The following is a 26,095-nucleotide window of genomic DNA, read 5'->3' as shown; positions in this document are numbered from 1 at the left end:
CTTTGTCACAAGATTATCCACATGAACTTTAAAGGACAACTTGTTATCCAACCAAATACCTAGGTATTTGTAGGATGACACTTTTTCAATGGCTAAGCCACCAGATGTGACAATGCTAACCTTCTCTGGCAGACTTCTAGCTCTGGTAAAGGTCATGAATGTATTTTTCTTTGTATATTAAAGACCAGTTTGAGACCATAAGGTGAGGCCTGCAGTGACTGAAAAGCAGTCTGGAGCTCTTCAACAGCCTGACCCAGAGAAGGAGCACATGAATATATAACTGTATCATCTGCATATAGATGGAACTTTGTTGGTTGCAAGAGAGGAAGAGGACTCTGCTCACCTGCAGGACACACCGATTACGAAGAGTGAGATGGCCACCATGTCACACTTGTTCCAGTTGTCCTCCACGTACAGCTTGAATTTCTTCAGGATGCTCATGTCTTCGTCTGTGAAGAAACTCTGCATCACCCAGGTCAATAAAGTGTTAGTTCACTCTTTTAGAACATCACAATTAGCAGTATCATTCTATTTGTGTATATTTCCAGGTAGTTTGAGTAATTTATGTCAAATTTCCCCAGGCTAAAAATAGATTTCTCCTCAGCAACAGTCCACGAGTATCCTCAACGCTGCACATATTTTGTCTAGCCGCACACCTGATGCAACTTATCAACAGCTGATAAGAGTACCTGAGGAACAGAGTTGAGAAGCACTGAAATGGAACCCTATTCCTTAGTGCACTACTTAGTGTTCTGAACAGGGCCCTTGTCGAAAGTAGTTCAGTATGTAGGGAATAGGGTGCCATTTCAGACACACATATTGTGCTATGTAACCTTTATTTAACTAGGCAAGTCAGTTAAGAACAAATTCTTATTTACAATGACGGCCTACCCCAGCCAAACCCTAACTCAGACGACGCTGGGCCAATTGTGCGTCGCCGTATGGGACTCCCAATCACGGCAGGATGAGATACAGCCTGGATTCAAACCAGGTAATGTAGTGACGCATCTTACACTGAGATGCAGTGCCTTAGACCGCTGCGCCACTCGGGAGCCCACTAGGCAAAAACTGGTTGAATCAATGATGTTTCCACGTAATTTCAACAACAAAAAATTACGTGAAAAAAAATTCACCCCAACTTTTAACCTTAATCCAATGACATGGTCATTTTTTAATTTAAATTTCACATTGAATTCACGTTAGTTGACAACTCAAACAAATGTAAATCAAAACCCATGGGAAGTGATGTCAATGATGATGACATGAGTTGGGCTCATGGTCTCCTGAGGTAGCTTTGCCAGTGTCACCCTCAGCCCTACAAGGACATTTCCTCTTGGTCTAACAATTAAGACGTTGGTTTTTCTCGTGGGAGACCCGAGTTCAGATCCAGCCTGTGACGTCAACATACCTGTCTCAGCTCCTCCAGCACCAGGGTGAAGACCCAGAAGTAGAGCATGATCTCAGGGGCCCCAGGACCCGCGGGGGGCGGAGGACGAAAGTCCAGCAGGAGCACGTAGGTGAACAGGATGAGGAAGGCAAAGTACATGATGACGTTGCCTAGGAACACAGTGACCGGGGCGCTCCAGAAGCGACGCCAGCGACGCAGCAGGAAACGCCACCACACGGCTGCACTGCTCTGGCCCTCCATGCCACCAGGAGGACCACCTGAGTCTCTGGAACACCATACAACAAATTGAAAATTGGGAATTTTACTTGAATAGAATTTTTTAATATACAGTGTTCTTCAACAGTCCACAAACTTCTAGCCTCGTATTACCAAACTGGCTGGCTCACAAGGCTGCTAAAAGGCAGGTTGACATGAAGTGTAGTCAACTTTGTTCTAAGGACATACATAATCTGATTGGTTTAGGGCAGAACAATTGTTTATATAGCTTATTCAACTAAACTTTTAATAAAATAAATGTTAACTGACCTACTGGCAGATTTTTGACCTAGCTTGCTAGCTATTTCTATTTTATAATTCAACCTTAGTAGGAAGTAGTGCCCTGCTTAGCTAAGCTACATATAGCTTAACATTTTATGTTTCTGCCCTCAGGGAAACATAACTGTCCATTCCAATTGTTAAGTTCATATAGCTTATAAAACGAAATATTTTGATAAGGAAAGTGGGAGCTGATTTACTGGTATATTTGAGACCAAGCTAGCTAGCTCTATTTTGCTCTTTCCTTCAAGTCATGAGACCAGCTGTATTTTAGAGGTGTTGTCACATTTGTATGACTACTGTAACACAATAATGATTTCAAAATGTTACAACTTGTAACTCAAAGTTTTATTTACAATATTCTCAGTTCAAACGTCCGCCATGTTTTCAAAAGTTGTGCATCTGTTAAACTCTGCCCATTGACCTAGAAACCAATCATATTTGTTCTGCCCTAAACCAATCAGATTCTTTCTGCCCTTAGAACAAAGTTGACTACACTTTATGTCCCTTTATAAACAGCAGGTATAGTAGAATAAATGGTTTTATAACTCACAAAGGGTCATTGTCTGTTAGTAGCAGGGCCTTTTCTGTGTCCAGACTGTCTAGCTCCACATACTGCTCCTCTCCTCCACCACGACTGTCTAGCTCCTCATCACTGCATCATTACACACATAGAGATAACATGACTACACAGACGAGGACAGGGCCGATGCATGCACATACACACATACACAAACGGGCGCATACACACACACACGGACGCATATACACACACACACACACACACACACACGGACGCGTACACACACACACACACACACACACACACACACACACACACACACACACACACACACACACACACACACACTGTGCTTCAACAACAGACATACTTTCTTACGGTTCCTACCGCACTGTGGAAATGACTGACAACATTGACAATATGAAGCTAGATTTCTGTGGTGACCTGAACTTGATGAGGTTGGTCCAGATGAGAGGGGGACAGAAGAAAGACAGCACCAGTTTGGAGATGGCTGTGTCTGTAGTCATCGCCCCCCACCAGATCTTAGTGAGGAACCCCTGGGACAAACCATGATCGCTGTTACCAACCTATCACACAACCTTATCTTAGGCCATACTAATTGTATTACATAGGCCATACTAATTGTATTACATAGGCCATACTAATTGTATTACATAGGCCATACTAATTGTATTACATAGGCCATACTAATTGTATTGCATGTTTAACATATAATTTTTTTCAAGTGAGGCGAGCACATTTTAGTCTCTTGGGGAGGTTAAAAGAGGTAGTTCAGCCATAATCCGAGAGGATGTTGTGAATCGTTTTACTGTAAAATTGAGAACATTATTTTGCTATAATCCTGCAAAAGAAATGTTTAAAGGGCAACCATTTAATTAAATGTGTTTGGCCTTACTTCTGTGAAAGTGTAGAACACACCTATCAACACTGAAACCAGCAGAGGGAACATTACCCCATAAAACACACCTATCAACACTGAAACTAGCAGAGGACACATCACCCGATAAAACACACCTATCAACACTGAAACCAGCAGAGAGCACATCACCCCATTAAACACACCTATCAACACTGAAACCAGCAGAGGACACATCACCCGATAAAACACACCTATCAACACTGAAACCAGCAGAGGGCACATCACCCCATAAAACACACCTATCAACACTGAAACCAGCAGAGGACACATCACCCCATAAAACACACCTATCAACACTGAAACCAGCAGAGAGCACATCACCCCATTAAACACACCTATCAACACTGAAACCAGCAGAGGGAACATTACCCCATAAAACACACCTATCAACACTGAAACCAGCAGAGAGCACATCACCCCATTAAACACACCTATCAACACTGAAACCAGCAGAGGACACATCACCCCATAAAACACACCTATCAACACTGAAACCAGCAGAGGGCACATCACCCCATAAAACACACCTATCAACACTGAAACCAGCAGAGGACACATCACCCCATAAAACACACCTATCAACACTGAAACCAGCAGAGGACACATCGCCCCATAAAACACACCTATCAACACTGAAACCAGCAGAGGGCACATCGCCCCATAAAACACACCTATCAACACTGAAACCAGCAGAGGGCACATCGCCCCATAAAACACACCTATCAACACTGAAACCAGCAGAGGGCACATCGCCCCATAAAACACACCTATCAACACTGAAACCAGCAGAGGGCACATCGCCCCATAAAACACACCTATCAACACTGAAACCAGCAGAGAGCACATCGCCCCATAAAACACACCTATCAACACTGAAACCAGCAGAGGACACATCACCCCATAAAACACACCTATCAACACTGAAACCAGCAGAGGGCACATCACCCCATAAAACACACCTATCAACACACAGTCACACACCAAGAGGACTCTGTGAAAATTGTCTGTGTACACAGTCAAATCTATCTAATGTATCATTTGTTTATGGAACATCGAGATTAAAAGTAAGGAGGCCACATGTCTCTTTCGGTGTGTCTATGTGTGCCTGCACGTGTTACCGTAGCCTACCTGAACTCCATCGTGGGCGAAGAAGCACTTGGCATCAGCCTCGGTTGCCAGGTTGAGGACGGTGGATTGATTCCAGCAGCGGGTCCTTCTCACCAGAAGAGCATAGGCCCTGTCCTCACTGTTAGAGTAGCACTCCCCAAACAGATCTGGCAACACATACACACACACCAGACTCAACACACTTACCAAGACTTCACACCATTCAAAAAAGGTTTTTGTCTGCTTGTTATATAGGCATTGGTTGTATCTAGATTCTTATCTTGTGATGATCTCACTGTGAATTCTAACCCCAGGAGAATTTCCTAGGAAATAGATACTTTCAGGGAACATCTTTGTCTTAGTGGTATTTTTCAACTAAGTGATGGTTTGTGATCCCAGAGCATTATGTCATCGCAGAGTGTGATACTGCATGTTTTATCCAGTGTGTGTGTGTGTGTGTGTGTGTGTGTGTGTGTGTGTGTGTGTGTGTGCCTACATGCTCCTCGTGTCTCTCACCTAGGGCAAACTGCTCATACTTGGCCTCCTTCATACTGCGTGCTGACTCTGCCTCTGACTCCAGGCCAGACATCTCTTTCAGGATCTTATAACCAGCTAGAGCCGCAGCTACAGCCTCAGGACCCTGGACCACAGAGAGAGAGAGAGAGAGAGAGACAGAGAGAGAGAGAGAGAGAGAGAGAGAGAGACAGAGAGAGAGACAGAGAGAGAGAGAGAGACAGAGAGAGAGAGAGACACAGAGAGACACAGAGAGAGAGAGAGAGAGAGAGACACAGAGAGAGAGAGAGAGAGAGAGACACAGAGAGAGAGAGAGAGAGAGAGAGAGAGAGACAGAGACAGAGTCAGAGAGGGAGACAGAGAGGGAGACAGAGAGGGAGACAGAGAGGGAGAGAGAGGGAGAGAGAGGGAGAGAGAGGGAGACTTGAACAGAGCAATACTCAATCATGAGGCATCAAAGCTAAAGGAACTGAATAATATTAAGAAATGCTATAGCTGGAAGGAATGTAGTGTGGAAACCTACCAAACAACAATTAGGCAACAACAAATTCAATCCCTTTTAGATAACTTCCTGGACAAAACGTTCCACTGTAATAGTGAAGGTGTAAACTTGGCAGTAGAAAACCTAAACAGTATATTTGACCGCTCAGCTTCCCTATCAAATCTAAAAATGTCAAGCAGACAACCTAAGAAAAGTAACAACAATGACAGATGGTTTGATGAAGAATGCAAAAACCGAAGAAAGAAATTGAGAAACCTATCCAACCAAAAACATAGAGACCCAGAAAACCTGAGTCTACGCCTTCACTACGGTGAATCACTAAAACAATACAGAAATACACTACGGAAAAAGAAGGAACAGCACGTCAGAAATCAGTTCAATGTAATCAAAGAATCTATAGAATCTAACCACTTCTGGGAAAGAGTTATCTATCCAAAATTGAGATTTATGGATAAACCACTTCATATCTTTTTGCATCTATAACAAAGAACAAACCGCAAAAACATATGCATGATCAAATACAAATCTTAGAATCAACTATTAAAGACTACCAGAACCCACTGGATTCTCCAATTACAATGAATGAACTACAGCACAAAATTCAAACCCTCCAACCCAAAAAGACCTGTGGTGTTGATGGTATCCTCAATGAAATGATAAAATATACAGACCACAAATTCTAATTGGCTATACTTAAACTCTTTAACATTATCCTCAGCACCGACATCTTCCACAATATTTGGAATCAAGGACTGATCACCCCAATCCACAAAAGTGGAGACAAATTTGACCCCAATAACTACCGCGGGATTTGCGTCAACAGCAACCTTGGGGAAATCCTCTGCATTATCATTAACAGCAGACTTGCACATTTCCTCAGTGAAAACAATGTACTGAGCAAATATCAAACTGGCTTTTTAACAAATTACCGTATGACAGACCACGTAGTCACACCCTAATTGACAAATAAACAAACCAAAACAAAGGCAAAGTCTTCTCATGATTTGTTGATTTCAAAAAAGCTTTTGACTCAATTTGGCATGAGGGTCTTCTATACAAATGGATGGAAAGCTGTGTTGGGGGAAAAACATACAACACAAACAACAAGTGTGCATTTAAAATTAGCAAAAAACACACATATTTCTTTCCACAGGGCCGTGGGGTGAGACAGGGATGCAGCTTGAGCCCCACCCTCTTCAACATATATATCAACTAATTGACGAGGGCCCTAGAAGTCTGCAGCACCCGGCCTCACCCTACTAGAATCTGAAGTCAAATGTCTACTGATTGCTGATGATCTGGTGCTTCTGTCCCCAACCAAGGAGGGCCTACAGCAGCACCTAGATCTTCAGCACAGATTCTGTTAGAATTGGGTCCTGACAGTAAATCTCAGTAAGACAAAAATAAGGGTGTTCCAAAAAAGGTCCACTTGCCAGGAACACAAATACAAATTCCATCTAGACACCGTTGCCCAAGAGCACACAAAAAAACTATACATACCTCGGGCTAAACATCAGCGCCACAGGTAACTTCCACAAAGCTGTGAACGATCTGAGAGACAAGGCAAGAAGGGCCTTCTACGCCATCAAATGGAACATAAAATTCAACATCTCAATTAGGATCTGGCTAAAAATACTTGAATCAGTTATAGAACCCATTGCCCTTTATGGTTGTGAGGTCTGAGATCCGCTCACCAAGCAAGAATTCGCAAAATGAGATAAACACCAAATTGAGACTCCACGTGCAGAATTCTGTACAAATATCCTCTGTGTACAACGTAAAACACCAAATAATGCATGCAGAGCAGAATTAGGCCAATACCCGCTAATTATCAAAATCCAGAAAAGAGACATTAAATTCTACAACCACCTAAAAGGAAGCCATGGAAATAATAAATAAACAGAGCAAACTAGAAATCTATTTGTCCCTAAATAGAGAGTACACAGTGGCAGAATACCTGATCACCGTGACTGACCCAAAATTAACAAAAGCGTTGACTATGTACAGACTCAGTGAGCATAGCCTTGCTATTGAGAAAGGCCACCAAGAGAAGAGAAGACAGGCGATTTTCACACTGCCAACAAAATGGAGGTACAAACTGAGCTGCACTTTCTAACCTCCTGCCAAATTTATGACCATATTAGAGACACATATTTCCCTCGGGTTACACAGACCCACAAAGAATTCGAAAAACAATCCAATTTTGATAAACTCCCATATCTATTGGGTGAAATACCACAGTGTTTTTCCCTAAATATTTATGTTTATTTATTTTCCCTTTTGTACTTTAACTATTTGCACATCGTTACAACACTGTATATAGGCATAATAGAGCTTTTGTGAGTATAATGTTCACTGTTAATTAAAACATTTTATTGTTTATTATCTATTTCACTTGCTTTGGCAATGTAAACATACAGTTGAAGTCGGAAGTTTACTTAAACCTTAGCCAAATACATTTAAACTCAGTTTTTCACAATTCCTGACATTTAATGCTAGTACAATTTCCCTGTCTTAGGTCAGTTAAGATCACCACTTTCTTTTAAGAATGTGAAATGTCAGAATAATAGTAGAGAGAATGATTTATTTCAGCTTTTATTTCTTTCATCACATTCAGTGGCTCAGAAGTTTACATACACTCAATTTGTATTTGGTAGTATTGCCTTTAAATTGTTTAACTTGGATCAAACGTTTCGGGTAACTGAATCAAGCTTCCCACAGTAAGTTGGGTGAATTTTGGCCCATTCCTCCTGACAGAGTGTAACAGCTGTCTTCAGGAATGGACCAAGGCGCAGCGGGAATGTGGATACTCATAGTTTTTTAATAAACACAAGTAAAGCATCCACAGGGAAAAACAATAAACTCTACTCATGATGACAGGAACAGTTTTGCAGGCACACAACACGCAGTGCAAAAACAACTACCCACAACCCCAAAGAAAAACACACACTCCTATATAGGACTCCCAATCAAAGGCAACTCAACACACCTGCCTTCAATTGGGAGTCTAGTCACCAACACAACACTTAACACACAAAACCCCTGCCACATCCTGACCAAAACGAACACAATTACGCCCTCTGCTGGTCAGGACGTGACAGTACCCCCCCCTCAAGGTGCAGACCCCGGAATGCACCTAAAAAAAAAGAAAACACAAAAAAATCCCCAATACCCCAACAAAACCAATAAACAATAACCCCTAAACAATAAGGGAGGGTGGCTGCCGTCAACGACGGCACTGTGCTACACCCTCCCCCCCAACCCACCTATCCTGGAGGTGGCTCAGGTGCGGGACGTGGACCTCACTCCACCTTCGGCGTCGCCCACTTCGGTGGCGCCGATAGCTGCGTCGGGCAGACGGGCCACTCGGGCTGACCCTGGCAGATGGACCACTCTGGCTGGACCGGAGGACAGGCGGGCCACTCGGGCTGGGCCGGAGGACAGGCGGACCACTCGGGCTGGCCCGGAGGACAGGCGGGCCACTCGGGCTGGGCCGGAGGACAGGCGGGCCACTCGGGCTGGGCCGGAGGACAGGCGGGCCACTCGGGCTGGGCCGGAGGACAGGCGGGCCACTCGGGCTGGACCGGAGGACAGGCGGGGCACCCTGGCAGATCCGGGCAGGCGGGCCACTGGGGCTGGGCCGGGCAGACGAGCCACTCTAACTGATCCGGGCAGTCGAGCCGCCCTGGCGGCTCCGGGCAGTCGGGCCGCCCTGGCGGCTCCGGGCTGTCGGGCCGCCCTGGCGACTCTTGACTGGCGGGCAGCTCTGGCGACTCTTGACTGGCAGGCAGCTCTGGCGACTCTTGACTGGCGGGCAGCTCTGGCGACTCCTGACTGGCGGGCAGCTCTGGCGACTCTTGACTGGCGGGCAGCTCTGGCGACTCTTGACTGGCGGGCAGCTCTGGCGACTCTTGACTGGCGGGCAGCTCTGGCGACTCTTGACTGGCGGGCAGCTCTGGCGACTCTTGACTGGCGGGCAGGTCTGGCGACTCTTGACTGGCGAGGCTGGGCTGACGCACTAGACGCCTGATGCGTGGGGCTGGTACTGGACGTGCAAGCCTGGAGACACGCACCTCCATGCTAGTGCGTATAGCAGGAAACACCGGACCGTCGAGGCGCACTGGCGGTCTTGAGCGCAGGGTTGGCATCACCCCTTCCGGCTCGATGCTCACCTCACCCTGGCACATGCGGGGCGCTGGTACAGGGCGGACTGGCCTGTGCGTACGTATAGACGAGATGGTGCATACCTCAGCGTAACATGGCGCCCTCCACCTCATACGCACCTCCCTGTAATCACGGGTAGCTGGCTTACGGCTCTTCCTTGGCCTGGCCAAACTTCCCGTGTGCCCTCCCAAAACATTTCTTGGGGGTGCCTCTCCGGCTTCCTCGCCAGCCGTGTTCCAGCATAACGTTCGCGCCCTTCTCCTGCTGCCTCCGCTCTTCTCAGTGCCTCCACCTGTTCCCATGGGAGGCGATCCCTTCCGGCCAGGATCTCTTCCCAGGTGTAAGATCCCTTGCCATCCAGGATGTCGTCCCATGTCCATTCCTCCACCCGATGCTCCTTCCTCTTCCGCTGCTTGGTCCTTTTGTGGTGGGTAGTTCTGTAACAGCTGTCTTCAGGAATGGACCAAGGCGCAGCGGGAATGTGGATACTCATAGTTTTTTAATAAACACAAGTAAAGCATCCACAGGGAAAAACAATATACTCTACTCACGATGACAGGAACAGTTTTGCAGGCACACAACACGCAGTGCAAAAACAACTACCCACAACCCCAAAGAAAAACACACACTCCTATATAGGACTCCCAATCAAAGGCAACTCAACACACCTGCCTTCAATTGGGAGTCCAATCACCAACACAACACTTAACACACAAAACCCCTGCCACATCCTGACCAAAACGAACACAATTACGCCCTCTGCTGGTCAGGACGTGACACAGAGCTGGTGTAACTGAATCAGGTTTGTAGGCCTCCTTGCTCGCACACGCTTTCTCAGTTCTGTCCACAAATTTTCTGTAGGTTTGAGGTCAGGGGTTTGTGATGGCCACTCCAATACCTTGACTTTGTTGTCCTTAAGCCATTTTGCCACAACTTTGGAATTATGCTAGGGATCATTGTCCATTTGGAAGACCCATTTGTGACCAAGCTTTAACTTCCTGACTGATGTCTTGAGATATATATCAATATATCCACATCATTTTCCTGCCTCATGATGCCATCTATTTTGTGAATTGCACCAATCTCTCCTGCAGCAAAGCACCCCCACAACATGATGCTGCCATCCCCGTGCTTCACGGTTGGGATGGTGTTCTTCGGCTTGTAAGCCTCCCCCTTTTTCCTCCAAACATAACGATGGCCATTATGGCCAAACAGTTCTATTTTTGTTTTATCAGACCAGAGGACATTTCTCCAAAAAGTACAATCTTTGTCCCCATGTGCAGCTGTAAACCTTAGTCTGGCTTTTTATGGATGTTTTGGAGCAGTGCCTTCTTCCTTGCTGAGCGGCCTTTCAGGTTATGTCGATATAGGACTCATTTTAGTGTGGATATAGATACTTTTGTACGTGTTTCCTCCAGCATCTTCACAAGGTCCTTTGCTGTTGATCTGGGATTGATTTGCACTTTTTGCACCAAAGTACTTTCATCTCTAGGAGACAGAACGCGTCTCCTTCCTGAGCAGTATGACGGCTGCATGGTCCCATGGTGTTTATACTGGCATACTATTGTTTGCACAGATGAACGTGGTACCTTCAGGCATTTGGAAATTGCTCCCAAGGAAGAATCAGACTTGTGGAGGTCTACAATTTTTTTCCTGAGGTCTTGGCTGATTTCTTTTGATGTTCGCATGATGTCAAGCAAAGAGGTACTGAGTTTGAAGGTAGGCCTTGAAATAAACCCACAGGTACACTATCACAAGCTATCCACAGGTACACTATCAGAAGCTTCTAAAGCCATAAAACAGTAGATGTCCTAACCGACTTGCCAAAACAATAGTTTGTTAACAAGAAATTTGTGGAGTGGTTGTAAAACGAGTTTTAATGACTCCAACCTAAGTGTATGTAAACTTCAGACTTCAACTGTATGTTTCCTATACCAATAAAGCCCTTTGATTTGAATTGAAATTGAGAGAGAGAGTGACTGACCATCCTTTTGTGAGTGTAATGTTCACTAATGTTTCCATTGTTCATTTCCCTTTTGTTTATGGTCTATTCCATTTGCTTTGGCAACGTAAACATGTTTCCCATGACAATAAAGCCCTTTGAATTGAATTGAGAGAGACAGAGAGAGAATAGAGAGAGAGAATAGAGAGAGAGAGAGAGAGAGAGAGAGAGAGATAGAAGGGGGATACAGAGGGAGCATAGAGAGAGAATAGAGAGAGAGAGAAAGGGAGAGAGGGAGAGAGATAATAGAGAGAGAGGGATACAGAGAGATAGAGAGAGAGAGAGATAATAGAATGAGCGAGAGAGAGAGAGAGAGAGAGAGAGAGAAGGGGGATACAGAGAGAGAATAGAGAGAGAGAGAGACAGATAGAAGGGGGATACAGAGGGAGCATAGAAAGAGAGAGAATAGAGAGAGAGAGACAGAGAGAGGGGGATACAGAGAGAGAATAGAGAGAGAGAATAGAGAGAGAGAGAGAGAGAGAGAGAGAGAGAGATAGAAGGGGGATACAGAGGGAGCATAGAGAGAGAGAATAGAGAGAGAGAGAAAGGGAGAGAGGGAGAGAGATAATAGAGAGAGAGAGAGAGAGAGAGAGAGAGAGAGAGAGAGAGAGAGAAGGGGGATACAGAGAGAGAGAGGGATACAGAGCGAGAGAGATGAGAGGGAGGGGAATGAGAGGGAGAGAGAAAGGGAGAGAGAGGGAGATATAATAGAGAGAGAGAGGGGGACACCCGAGAGATAGAGAATAGAGAGCGAGAGAGATAATAGAATGAGAGAGAGCGAGAGAGAGAAGGGGGATACAGACAGAGAGAGAGAGATGGGAGAGAGGGGATTCAGAGAGAGAGTGACTGACCATCCTTTTGTGAGTGTAATGTTCACTAATGTTTCCATTGTTCATTTCCCTTTTGTTACTTGTCTATTCCATTTGCTTTGGCAATGTAAACATGTTTCCCATGCCAATAAAGCCCTTTGAATTGATTGAATTGAGAGAGAGAGTGTGTACGTGTGTGTCTGTCTGTCTGGCTGTAAATGTCTTAATGTGCAGTAAGTGTGTATGTTTGGTACTAAACTCCCTCTCACCACCACCCTGCTCAACACCATACTGATGATATCTACATTAGCTTTTAAACTGCCTGTATTGACACTGGCCAGCAATAAAACCTACACTAACTACTGGGCTTGACCTTCATTTGAATAATCCTCCTGGAGATCAGAGAGGTTTCAGAACTAACTCTCTGGGAGGGAGGGGACTGACCATGGCCCAGAAGTAGTTAGCCATCTGCTGCCGGTTCTGGAGAACAGCCCAGAGGAACAGGTCCCTCCAGGGGTGCTCACAGCGCTCCTCCAGCTCAGCCAGGCTCTTCTGGTTGTTAAAGAGACGGCCTGCCTTCTTGCCTGTCTTCTCCTGGAGACAACACACACACACAGACACAGTGAGACACACACAGAGAAAGAGAGACACAAACACACACACACAGTGAGACACACACACGCAAGGATGAAGAAGAGTGAACTCTGACAGACACATAGAAATGCAGAGAAAAACGTGTCTCTGCTGGACATCTTGACATGGTTTCAATCTGTTCTTCAGAAAAGCCTTGGAATCTGTGAGGTTTTCTTTTCTCCAGCCACGACTCAGTCTTCAGCTGTGATCCATGAGGAACTATCTGTGATCCATGAGAAACTATCTGTGATCCGTGAGGAACTATCTGTGATCCGTGAGGAACTATCTGTGACTCATGAGGAACTATCTGTGACTCATGAGGAACTATCTGTGACCCATGAGGAACTATCTGTGACCCATAAGGAACTATCTGTGACCCATGAGGAACTATCTGTGACCCATGAGGAACTATCTGTGATCCATGAGGAACTATCTGTGATCCATGAGGAACTATCTGTGATCCATGAGGAACTATCTGTGATCCATGAGGAACTATCTGTGGCCCATGAGGAACTATCTGTGGTCCATGAGGAACTATCTGTGATCCATGAGGAACTATCTGTGATTCATGAGGAACTATCTGTGACTCATGAGGAACTATCTGTGACTCATGAGGAACTATCTGTGACCCATCAGGAACTATCTGTGATCCATGAGGAACTATCTGTGATCCATGAGGAACTATCTGTGATCCATGAGGAACTATCTGTGATCCATGAGGAACTATCTGTGATCCATGAGAAACTATCTGTGATCCATGAGGAACTATCTGTAGGATCCATGAGAAACTATCTGTGACCCATCAGGAACTATCTGTGATTCATAATGTGATAAAGTCACTCTGTGTTACCTCAGGAACAGCCTACCCAGTACCCACCATGGGCAGCTTCTGATAGAAGCCTTTACACGAGTCGTGCAGGAAGTCTTTCAGCACTTTGGACACCTTGTGCATGGTGAAGCGGGCCTTCCGGTCCCCGGGCTCGGCCTTGTGGTGGTCGTGAGGGGGCCCAGGGGTCCGTACTGCCTTCAGTAGGAGCTGTTTCTCCTGGTGCTTCTTCAGGAGGAGGAGATGAAGGAGGCTCTTCTCTGACACGGAGCAGTAGAGCTCCTGCAGGCGGCCGTAGGTCAGGAACTCGCCCAGACACATGCCGTTGTCACACAAATAGACGCACAAAGTCGGGATTGTCATTGACCAGGGCGTCCATCATCACCTCCTCCAGGTCACCTGCCTGCGAGGGTCAGTAGATAGTGCTATATATTACTAACTTTGTAGTAAACTGACAATACAATTCTAATATTCTGTTTTACTAAGCAATATTTATGCTGCATATAGGCTTTTTACATTCCGTTATTATACTAAGGGAAGATACGTTTTTTAATGATCCTCAATGTGGCAGCAAATATATTACATAAACAATAATCAGCACTAGCAGGACAAAGTTCAGGACCAATAGGAGAGAGAGAGAATGAATGAAGGAGGGACATCTCATGCTGTCTTTCATTCTCACCGTCCACTCCACGTCCCCGTTGAAGATGTGGCTCTTAGCGATGTCCACCCGGTTCCAGGCCACCGCCAACTTCAGCCCATCCAGGAAGTCCTGAGCTTCCTGACTCTGGCTCTTACAGGCTGCATGCCACACACAGGGCAAAGGTTAGATGTTAGGGGTCAAAGGTTAGATGTTAGGGGTCAAAAAGTTATGGGTTAACCCCCGTTCAGAAAGAAAGTTCATATCCATCAAAAACAGAATGAGCGTATTTCTTTTCTATGTTGACGGATGGCTTTCAGTAACTCCTCAAACCTTTTATATGGAGCATAATTGGAAATGTATTGATCTTTTGACGGAAATCTTTCATCTGCTTCTGTACAAGCCCTTTTTAGGATTGATGTAAGTGCTGTCAACCGCAGTAGAAGCATTCCATCCAGTACCTTTGACCAAGGCTTTGAGGATGACCGTGTCCAGCTCAGAGCTCTCCTGCTCGGGGTCATGAACTGTCAGGAGGTGGCCGTTGTCCAGTATCTTCTGGATCTAAAGATCAGGAGGAAGTCAGTCAGTCAACCTCTCTCTCTCTCTGCTCTCTCTCTCTCTGCTCTCCCTCTCTGCTCTCTCTCTCTCTCTCTGCTCTCTCTCTCTGCTCTCTCTCTCTCTCTGCTCTCCCTCTCTGCTCTCTCTCTCTGCTCTCTCTCTCTCTCTCTCTCTCTCTCTGCTCTCTCTCTCTGCTCTCTGCTCTCTCTCTCTGCTCTCTCTCTCTGCTCTCTCTCTCTGCTCTCTCTCTGCTCTCTCTCTCTCTGCTCTCTCTCTCTCTTTCTCTCTCTCTGCTCTCCCTCTCTGCTCTCCCTCTCTGCTCCTTACCAGCTTGGTCCAGTTGGTGATGTCAGTGCTGTGGTGCACGCTTGGAAAGGTGTCTAGCAGGAGCTCCTGCACGCTGTCCATGTCCCAGCAGCCCCGGTTCATCAGCGTGACCAGGATGTCGGCAACGCCCCCCGACCCTGCCAGTATCAGCCAGGACATGGCGTTCCCTATGCCCCTATACATCCTCTGTACACAGAGACAGAGGAAGACTGCTTACCCAAACAGCACACACAGCAATATAGAAAGTATGGTAACACAGGTACAGTATAATGCATTATGATGTGCTGGTAATTCACTGTAAGATTTGTAATGTTTTCATTACTATCACCAAATGATTCTGACTAAATAGACACTTTGAATCAACTGAAAAGTTGCTATGGCAACATAATATATAATAGGCCTTGTCATATGAAATTATATACGTTCATACATGCTTATGACAAGTATTATAATAACACATTATACTGAAAAGTTGAATTAATGGAAAAGTAATATTTTCCAAAAATGTGACAAACCTGTAGGATCCTGGGTTCTCCATGCACCAGGAGACACAGCACTGTGATCTCAAAACTACCTGCACCTGTAGAGATGCAGAATATCAACGAGGGCCCTGGTTGTTCCTTAAAACCACTCATTAAAGTCAAAGGAAGCATTCTTCCTGAAGAAATACAAGGGTGCTGTGTCGAATATGACACACAGTAAACATGAACAACCTTCAAATAAGTTGGGGGGGCAGGTAGCCTAGTGGTTGGAGCGTTGGACTAGTAACCAGCAGGTAGCCTAGTGGTTAGAGCGTTGGGCCAGTAACTGAAAGGTTGCTGGATCTAATCCCCGAGCTGACAAGGTAAAACTGTCTGCCCCATTCTGCCCCTGAACAAGGCAGTTAACCCACTGCTCCCTGGTAGGCATGCATTGTAAATAAGAATTTGTTCTTAACTGACTTGCCTAGTTAAATAAAGGTTCAAAAAGAGTAAGTAAGTAGGTTCACCTCCATAACCGGTGCGCTGCAGGGAGATATGCTTGAGCAGCTTGACCCTCATTTCACTGGTGGCCCCGGGGCGCTGAGGGTCCTCCTCAACCAGGACAAAGTGGGAGTGGTTGCAGTCCAGGGAGTACACCGCCCCATGGGGCAGGTCCTGGGGCTCCACCACGGCAGGCTGGTCTGGCTGCAGGAGGACACACGTCTGGCTGCAGGAGGACACACGTCGGTCAGAGAACAGATTTCAGAGGAGCGCATAAAAACAACTCGGCAACTCACACACACATATAGACGTTTTCCTATGACCTCGTTGTCTAGTCTACCCACATGTTAAATGTAATCAACATCTACTCTGAACTCATAGTATATGATCTTCTGCATGGATGTGTATGGAGACCTTAGCAGCAAGCAGAGCGTCTCTGTTGTGGATCATGTTCCAGGGAGCGATGCCGATGGCCACCACCTTGACCTTAGAGGAGGTGCTGGCCAGAGAGTGGTCACGGACAGCCTGGCCCAGGTGCTTGGTGATGCCAGAGAGTGGTCACGGACAGCCTGGACCAGGTGCTTGGTGATGCCAGAGAGTGGTCACGGACAGCCTGGCCCAGGTGCTTGGTGATGCCAGAGAGTGGTCACGGACAGCCTGGCCCAGGTGCTTGGTGATGCCAGAGAGTGGTCACGGACAGCCTGGCCCAGGTGCTTGGTGATGCCAGAGAGTGGTCACGGACAGCCTGGCCCAGGTGCTTGGTGATGCCAGAGAGTGGTCACGGACAGCCTGGCCCAGGTGCTTGGTGATGCCAAAGCGAAGCCCATTGGTCAGGATCCAGGCACCTGTGAGGTAGAGACATCATCTCACTTTGTCAACTCAATATGGCCCATTGGCTGATTTAATGCTGCCCACGGTTATCTTAGTAAAAACAGAATTGAATGTGTGTGTGTGTGTGTGTGTGTGCGTGTGCGTGCGTGCGTGTGTGTGTGTGCGTGCACACACGCGCGCGCGTCTCACCTGTGCTCTGAGCAGCCTTGACCAGTCCTTTCCTCACGATGTCCCTGAGCCAGGGTTTCATCTGAGCCAGCTCGTCTCCCCCCACCAGAGCCACCACCAGGTGTGGAGGGGCTAGTCCCCACTGCTCTGTCAGCATCTGGTAGATTAACACTGGATCTGTGGAGCTGTGAACCCTCACAAACTGGACAGAGAAGCACAGTGTGGTATTTACTGAGAGATCTACATGGTCAAGGAATAGGTCCTCTTTCATATTTCTTTAATCTCTTTCTTGACCTGAAATAGTTTTGTAAAATGATGAGAAACATGGATAACTTAAGCTGAAATGACTGAGTGAGAATATGCATTAATTATCAATCTGCATTGTTTTGATAATTCAGGCCATGTTAGTGCTGAAATGGAACACAGTCCTGCACATACTGAAATGGAACACAGTCCTACACATACTGAAATGGAACACAGTCCTGCACATACTGAAATGGAACACAGTCCTGCACATACTGAAATGGAACACAGTCCTGCACATACTGAAATGGAACACAGTTCTGCACATACTGAAATGGAACACAGTCCTCCACATACTGAAATGGAACACAGTCCTGCACATACTGAAATGGAACACAGTCCTGCACATACTGAAATGGAACACAGTCCTGCACATACTGAAATGGAACACAGTCCTGCACATACTGAAATGGAACACAGTCCTCCACATACTGAAATGGAACACAGTCCTGCACATACTGAAATGGAACACAGTCCTGCACATACTGAAATGGAACACAGTCCTGCACATACTGAAATGGAACACAGTCCTCCACATACTGAAATGGAACACAGTCCTGCACATACTGAAATGGAACACAGTCCTGCACATACTGAAATGGAACACAGTCCTGCACATACTGAAATGGAACACAGTCCTGCACATACTGAAATGGAACACAGTCCTCCACCTTGTGTTACCTTGTGGTTGTAGCAGGGTTGCCTTGTGGTTATAGCACCTTGTGGTTGTAACAGTGTTGCCTTGTGGTTGTAACAGTGTTACCTTTCCCCTTGTCCTACTGGTGCCAGTGAAGTCAATATCCCCCACTCGTCCTGCTGCCCAGTGGCCCCTCTCCTTGTCCCCTCTGCTAGCACCCCGGCCTCGGCCTTCAGCCACACTCTCCACGGCCTCGTCCAGCTGAGAGTAGCAACGGCAGGCCAACAGAGCACTGCCACAGCACAGACACATTATACATTATACACATAGAAACAGTGTACATCATATACAGTAGTATTTACAGTCCGGTCATTCACAATCCACTATGACAAACAAACACAAACCACTCCTACCTTTGCTCCCATGAACACTCCAGTACATCCCCGCATCGTGGGCATCGTCTCTGCAGCGGTAGCGCCCCCCTATAGACACAGCACCCATAGTGCACAACATGACCTTTACCCCACAGCCAGGTAAATCTAACCCAGAATCATTCACCAGTCACACTGCTGCTGATGACAGGTGTGAGGCATCTCCAGGAGCTTAGACCTACAGTACCAGTCAAACGTTTGGACACACCTACTCATTCAAAGGTTTTTCTTTATTCTTACTATTTTCTACATTGTAGAATAATAGTGAAGACATCAAAACTATGAAATAACACATATGGAATCATATAGTAACCAAAAAAAAGTGTTCAACAAATCAAAATATATTTGAGATTTGAGATTCTTCAAAGTAGACACCCTTTGCCTTGATGACAGCTTTGAACTCTCTTGGCATTCTCTCAACCAGCTTCATGAGGAAGTCACCTGGAATGCATTTAAATTAACAGGTGTGCCTTGGTAAAAGTTCATTTGTGGAATTTCTTTCTTTCTTAATGCGTTTGAGCCAATCAGTTGTGTTGTGACAAGGTAAAGGTGGTATACAGAAGATAGCCCTATTTGGTAAAAGATCAAGTCCATATTACGGCAAGAACAGCTCAAATAAGCAAAAAGAAATAACAGTCCATCACTACTTTAAGACATGAAGGTCAGTCAATCCAGAAAATGTCAAGAACTTTGAAAGTTTCTTCAAGTGCAGTCGCAAAAACCATTAAGTGCTATGATGAAACTGGCTCTCGTGAGGACAGCCACAGGAAAGGAAGACCCAGAGTTACCTCTGCTGCAGAGGATAAGTTCAGTAGAGTTAACTGCACCTCAGATTGCAGCCCAAATAAATGCTTCACAGAGTTTAAGTAACAGACACATCTCAACATCAACTGTGTAGAGGAGACTGCATGAATCAGGCCTTCATGGTCGAATTGCTGCAAAGAAACCACTACTAAAGGACACCAATAAGAAGAAGAGACTTGCTTGGGCCAAGATACACGAGCAATGGACATTAGACTGGTGAAAATCTGTCCTTTGGTCTGATGAGTCCAAATTTGAGATGTTTGGTTCCAAGTGCCGTGTCTTTGTAAGACGCAGAGTAGGTGAACGGATGATCTCTGCATGTGTGGTTTCCAACGTGAAGCATGGAGGAGGAGGTGTAATGGTGGGGGTGCTTTGCTGGTGACACTGTCAGTGATTTATTTAGAATTCAAGGCAGTATTAACCAGCATTTGTACCACAGCATTCTGCAGCGATACGCCATCTCATCTGGGTTGCGCTTAGTGGGAGTATTATTTGTTTTTCAACAGGACAATGACCCAACCCACCTCCAGGCTGTGTAAGGGCTATTTGACCAAGAAGAGTGATGAGGTGCTGCATCAGATAACCTGGCCTCTACAATCCCCTGACCTCAACCCAATTGAGATGGTTTGGGATGAGTTGGACCACAGAGTGAAGGAACAGCAGCCAATAAGTGCTCAGCATATGTGGGAACTCCTTCAAGACTGTTGGAAAAGCATTCCTCATGAAGCTGGTTGAGAGAATGCCAAGAGTGTGCAAAGCTGTCATCAAGGCAAAGGGTGGCTACTTTGAAGAATTGATAATATAAAATATATGTTTATTTGTTTAACACTTTTTTGGGGTTACTACATGAGTCCATCTGTGTTATATGCAAATCGGTTAGCATTTTCATTTTTGCTCTGCATGCAAAAAGCTTCCTTCCTGAGATCTGTCATCATAATGAACCACAAGCTCTCTGTAGAATGAAAGCTAGACACAGAGGTGTAGGACGCCCCGCGAGGCAGGGAGGGCTTCGAAGCTCAAGTTGCCTCACCCTAAATTTGTTTAACAATTAAAAAAAATATATACAAACATTGGGTGACAAATCACAGCAAATGAACAAAGAGCAGAGTCAGATAATGTGCTAGCTAGCTTGTTCATTTGTTTAAAAAATGAATTAGTGGGTGTGCTAGCTAGAAAGCTAAACATGACGTTTACAACTCATATAAAAAGATATTGAACTATGTAGGCCCATGCATTAGTCAGTCAGTGGAAATATGGATACTACGTTCCCCAAGAAGCAATGTCAAACATGTTTCCTTGGAGGAGATATTTTCATATAATGATCCTCGCTGCTTATGTATTCAAGAGACCTGAATAAACCCAGTGTCAGCAGCCCTTTATCAATACACATTACAACCAACTATATCACACTGTCAGCACCCCTTTATCCATACACATTACAACCAACTATATCACACTGTCAGCACCCCTTTATCAATACACATTACAACCAACTATATCACACTGTCAGCACCCCTTTATCAATACACATAACAACCAACTATATCACACTGTCAGCACCCCTTTATCCATACACATTACAACCAACTATATCACACTGTCAGCACCCCTTTATCAATACACATTACAACCAACTATATCACACTGTCAGCACCCCATTATCCATACACATTACAACCAACTATATCACACTGTCAGCACCCCTTTATCAATACACATAACAACCAACTATATCACACTGTCAGCACCCCTTTATCCATACACATTACAACCAACTATATCACACTGTCAGCACCCCTTTATCCATACACATTACAACCAACTATACCACACTGTCAGCACCCCTTTATCCATACACATTACAACCAACTATATCACACTGTCAGCACCCCTTTATCAATACACATTACAACCAACTATATCACACTGTCAGCACCCCTTTATCCATACACATTACAACCAACTATATCACACTGTCAGCACCCCTTTATCAATACACATTACAACCAACTATATCACACTGTCAGCACCCCTTTATCCATACACATTACAACCAACTATATCACACTGTCAGCACCCCTTTATCAATACACATTACAACCAACTATATCACACTGTCAGCACCCCTTTATCCATACACATAACAACCAACTATATCACACTGTCAGCACCCCTTTATCCATACACATTACAACCAACTATATCACACTGTCAGCACCCCTTTACCCATACACATTACAACCAACTATATCACACTGTCAGCACCCCTTTACCCATACACATTACAACCAACTATATCACACTGTCAGCACCCCCTTTATCCATACACATTACAACCAACTATATCACACTGTCAGCACCCCTTTATCATACACATTACAACCAACTATATCACACTGTCAGCACCCCTTTATCAATACACATTACAACCAACTATATCACACTGTCAGCACCCCATTATCCATACACATTACAACCAACTATATCACACTGTCAGCACCCCTTTATCAATACACATTACAACCAACTATATCACACTGTCAGCACCCCTTTATCAATACACATTACAACCAACTATATCACACTGTCAGCACCCCTTTATCCATACACATTACAACCAACTATATCACACTGTCAGCACCCCTTTATCAATACACATTACAACCAACTATATCACACTGTCAGCACCCCTTTATCAATACACATTACAACCAACTATATCACACTGTCAGCACCCCTTTATCCATACACATAACAACCAACTATATCACACTGTCAGCACCCCTTTATCAATACACATTACAACCAACTATATCACACTGTCAGCACCCCTTTATCCATACACATTACAACCAACTATATCACACTGTCAGCACCCCTTTATCCATACACATTACAACCAACTATATCACACTGTCAGCACCCCTTTATCCATACACATTACAACCAACTATACCACACTGTCAGCACCCCTTTATCCATACACATTACAACCAACTATATCACACTGTCAGCACCCCTTTACCCATACACATTACAACCAACTATATCACACTGTCAGCACCCCTTTATCCATACACATAACAACCAACTATATCACACTGTCAGCACCCCTTTATCCATACACATTACAACCAACTATACCACACTGTCAGCACCCCTTTATCCATACACATTACAACCAACTATATCACACTGTCAGCACCCCTTTATCAATACACATTACAACCAACTATATCACACTGTCAGCACCCCTTTATCAATACACATTACAACCAACTATATCACACTGTCAGCACCCCTTTATCAATACACATTACAACCAACTATATCACACTGTCAGCACCCCTTTATCAATACACATTACAACCAACTATATCACACTGTCAGCACCCCTTTATCCATACACATTACAACCAACTATATCACACTGTCAGCACCCCTTTATCCATACACATTACAACCAACTATACCACACTGTCAGCACCCCTTTATCAATACACATAACAACCAACTATATCACACTGTCAGCACCCCTTTATCAATACACATTACAACCAACTATATCACACTGTCAGCACCCCTTTATCAATACACATTACAACCAACTATATCACACTGTCAGCACCCCTTTATCAATACACATTACAACCAACTATATCACACTGTCAGCACCCCTTTATCCATACACATTACAACCAACTATATCACACTGTCAGCACCCCTTTATCCATACACATTACAACCAACTATATCACACTGTCAGCACCCCTTTATCCATACACATTACAACCAACTATATCACACTGTCAGCACCCCTTTATCCATACACATTACAACCAACTATATCACACTGTCAGCACCCCTTTATCAATACACATTACAACCAACTATATCACACTGTCAGCACCCCTTTATCAATACACATTACAACCAACTATATCACACTGTCAGCACCCCTTTATCCATACACATTACAACCAACTATATCACACTGTCAGCACCCCTTTATCCATACACATTACAACCAACTATATCACACTGTCAGCACCCCTTTATCCATACACATTACAACCAACTATATCACACTGTCAGCACCCCTTTATCAATACACATTACAACCAACTATATCACACTGTCAGCACCCCTTTATCAATACACATTACAACCAACTATATCACACTGTCAGCACCCCTTTATCAATACACATTACAACCAACTATATCACACTGTCAGCACCCCTTTATCAATACACATTACAACCAACTATATCACACTGTCAGCACCCCTTTATCATACACATTACAACCAACTATATCACACTGTCAGCACCCCTTTATCCATACACATTACAACCAACTATATCACACTGTCAGCACCCCTTTATCAATACACATTACAACCAACTATATCACACTGTCAGCACCCCTTTATCAATACACATTACAACCAACTATATCACACTGTCAGCACCCCATTATCCATACACATTACAACCAACTATATCACACTGTCAGCACCCCTTTATCCATACACATTACAACCAACTATATCACACTGTCAGCACCCCTTTATCAATACACATTACAACCAACTATATCACACTGTCAGCACCCCTTTATCCATACACATTACAACCAACTATATCACACTGTCAGCACCCCTTTATCCATACACATTACAACCAACTATATCACACTGTCAGCACCCCTTTATCAATACACATTACAACCAACTATATCACACTGTCAGCACCCCTTTACCCATACACATTACAACCAACTATATCACACTGTCAGCACCCCTTTATCAATACACATTACAACCAACTATATCACACTGTCAGCACCCCTTTATCCATACACATTACAACCAACTATATCACACTGTCAGCACCCCTTTATCAATACACATTACAACCAACTATATCACACTGTCAGCACCCCTTTATCAATACACATTACAACCAACTATATCACACTGTCAGCACCCCTTTATCCATACACATTACAACCAACTATATCACACTCTCAGCACCCCTTTATCAATACACATTACAACCAACTATATCACACTGTCAGCACCCCTTTATCCATACACATTACAACCAACTATATCACACTGTCAGCACCCCTTTACCCATACACATTACAACCAACTATATCACACTGTCAGCACCCCTTTACCCATACACATTACAACCAACTATATCACACTGTCAGCACCCCTTTATCAATACACATTACAACCAACTATATCACACTGTCAGCACCCCTTTATCAATACACATTACAACCAACTATATCACACTGTCAGCACCCCTTTATCCATACACATTACAACCAACTATATCACACTGTCAGCACCCCTTTATCATACACATTACAACCAACTATATCACACTGTCAGCACCCCTTTATCCATACACATAACAACCAACTATATCACACTGTCAGCACCCCTTTATCCATACACATTACAACCAACTATATCACACTGTCAGCACCCCTTTATCCATACACATTACAACCAACTATATCACACTGTCAGCACCCCTTTATCAATACACATTACAACCAACTATATCACACTGTCAGCACCCCTTTATCCATACACATTACAACCAACTATATCACACTGTCAGCACCCCTTTATCAATACACATTACAACCAACTATATCACACTGTCAGCACCCCTTTATCAATACACATTACAACCAACTATATCACACTGTCAGCACCCCTTTATCAATACACATTACAACCAACTATATCACTGTCAGCACCCCTTTATCAATACGCATTACAACCAACTATATCACACTGTCAGCACCCCTTTATCAATACACATTACAACCAACTATATCACACTGTCAGCACCCCTTTATCAATACACATTACAACCAACTATATCACACTGTCAGCACCCCTTTATCAATACACATTACAACCAACTATATCACACTGTCAGCACCCCTTTATCAATACACATTACAACCAACTATATCACACTGTCAGCACCCCTTTATCCATACACATTACAACCAACTATATCACACTGTCAGCACCCCTTTATCCATACACATTACAACCAACTATATCACACTGTCAGCACCCCTTTATCCATACACATTACAACCAACTATATCACACTGTCAGCACCCCTTTATCCATACACATTACAACCAACTATATCACACTGTCAGCACCCCTTTATCCATACACATTACAACCAACTATATCACACTATCAGCACCCCTTTATCCATACACATTACAACCAACTATATCACACTGTCAGCACCCCTTTATCAATACACATTACAACCAACTATATCACACTGTCAGCACCCCTTTATCAATACACATTACAACCAACTATATCACACTGTCAGCACCCCTTTATCCATACACATTACAACCAACTATATCACACTGTCAGCACCCCTTTATCCACACACATTACAACCAACT

The 26,095-nt window shown here is 44.5% G+C and overlaps 1 pseudogene; it reads right to left on the bottom strand.

Annotated features, from left to right (window-relative positions):
- LOC115202551 (transient receptor potential cation channel subfamily M member 5-like) overlaps positions 1–26,095 on the bottom strand; it is a 40,138-nt pseudogene that overhangs the window by 11,347 nt on the left and 2,696 nt on the right.

This window comes from Salmo trutta, chromosome 12 (assembly GCF_901001165.1).
Source record: "Salmo trutta chromosome 12, fSalTru1.1, whole genome shotgun sequence".
In the NCBI taxonomy this organism is placed as follows: Eukaryota; Metazoa; Chordata; class Actinopteri; order Salmoniformes; family Salmonidae; genus Salmo; species Salmo trutta.
The sequence above is the reverse complement of the archived record's forward strand: the minus strand, read 5'-3'. Positions and strand labels throughout refer to the sequence as shown.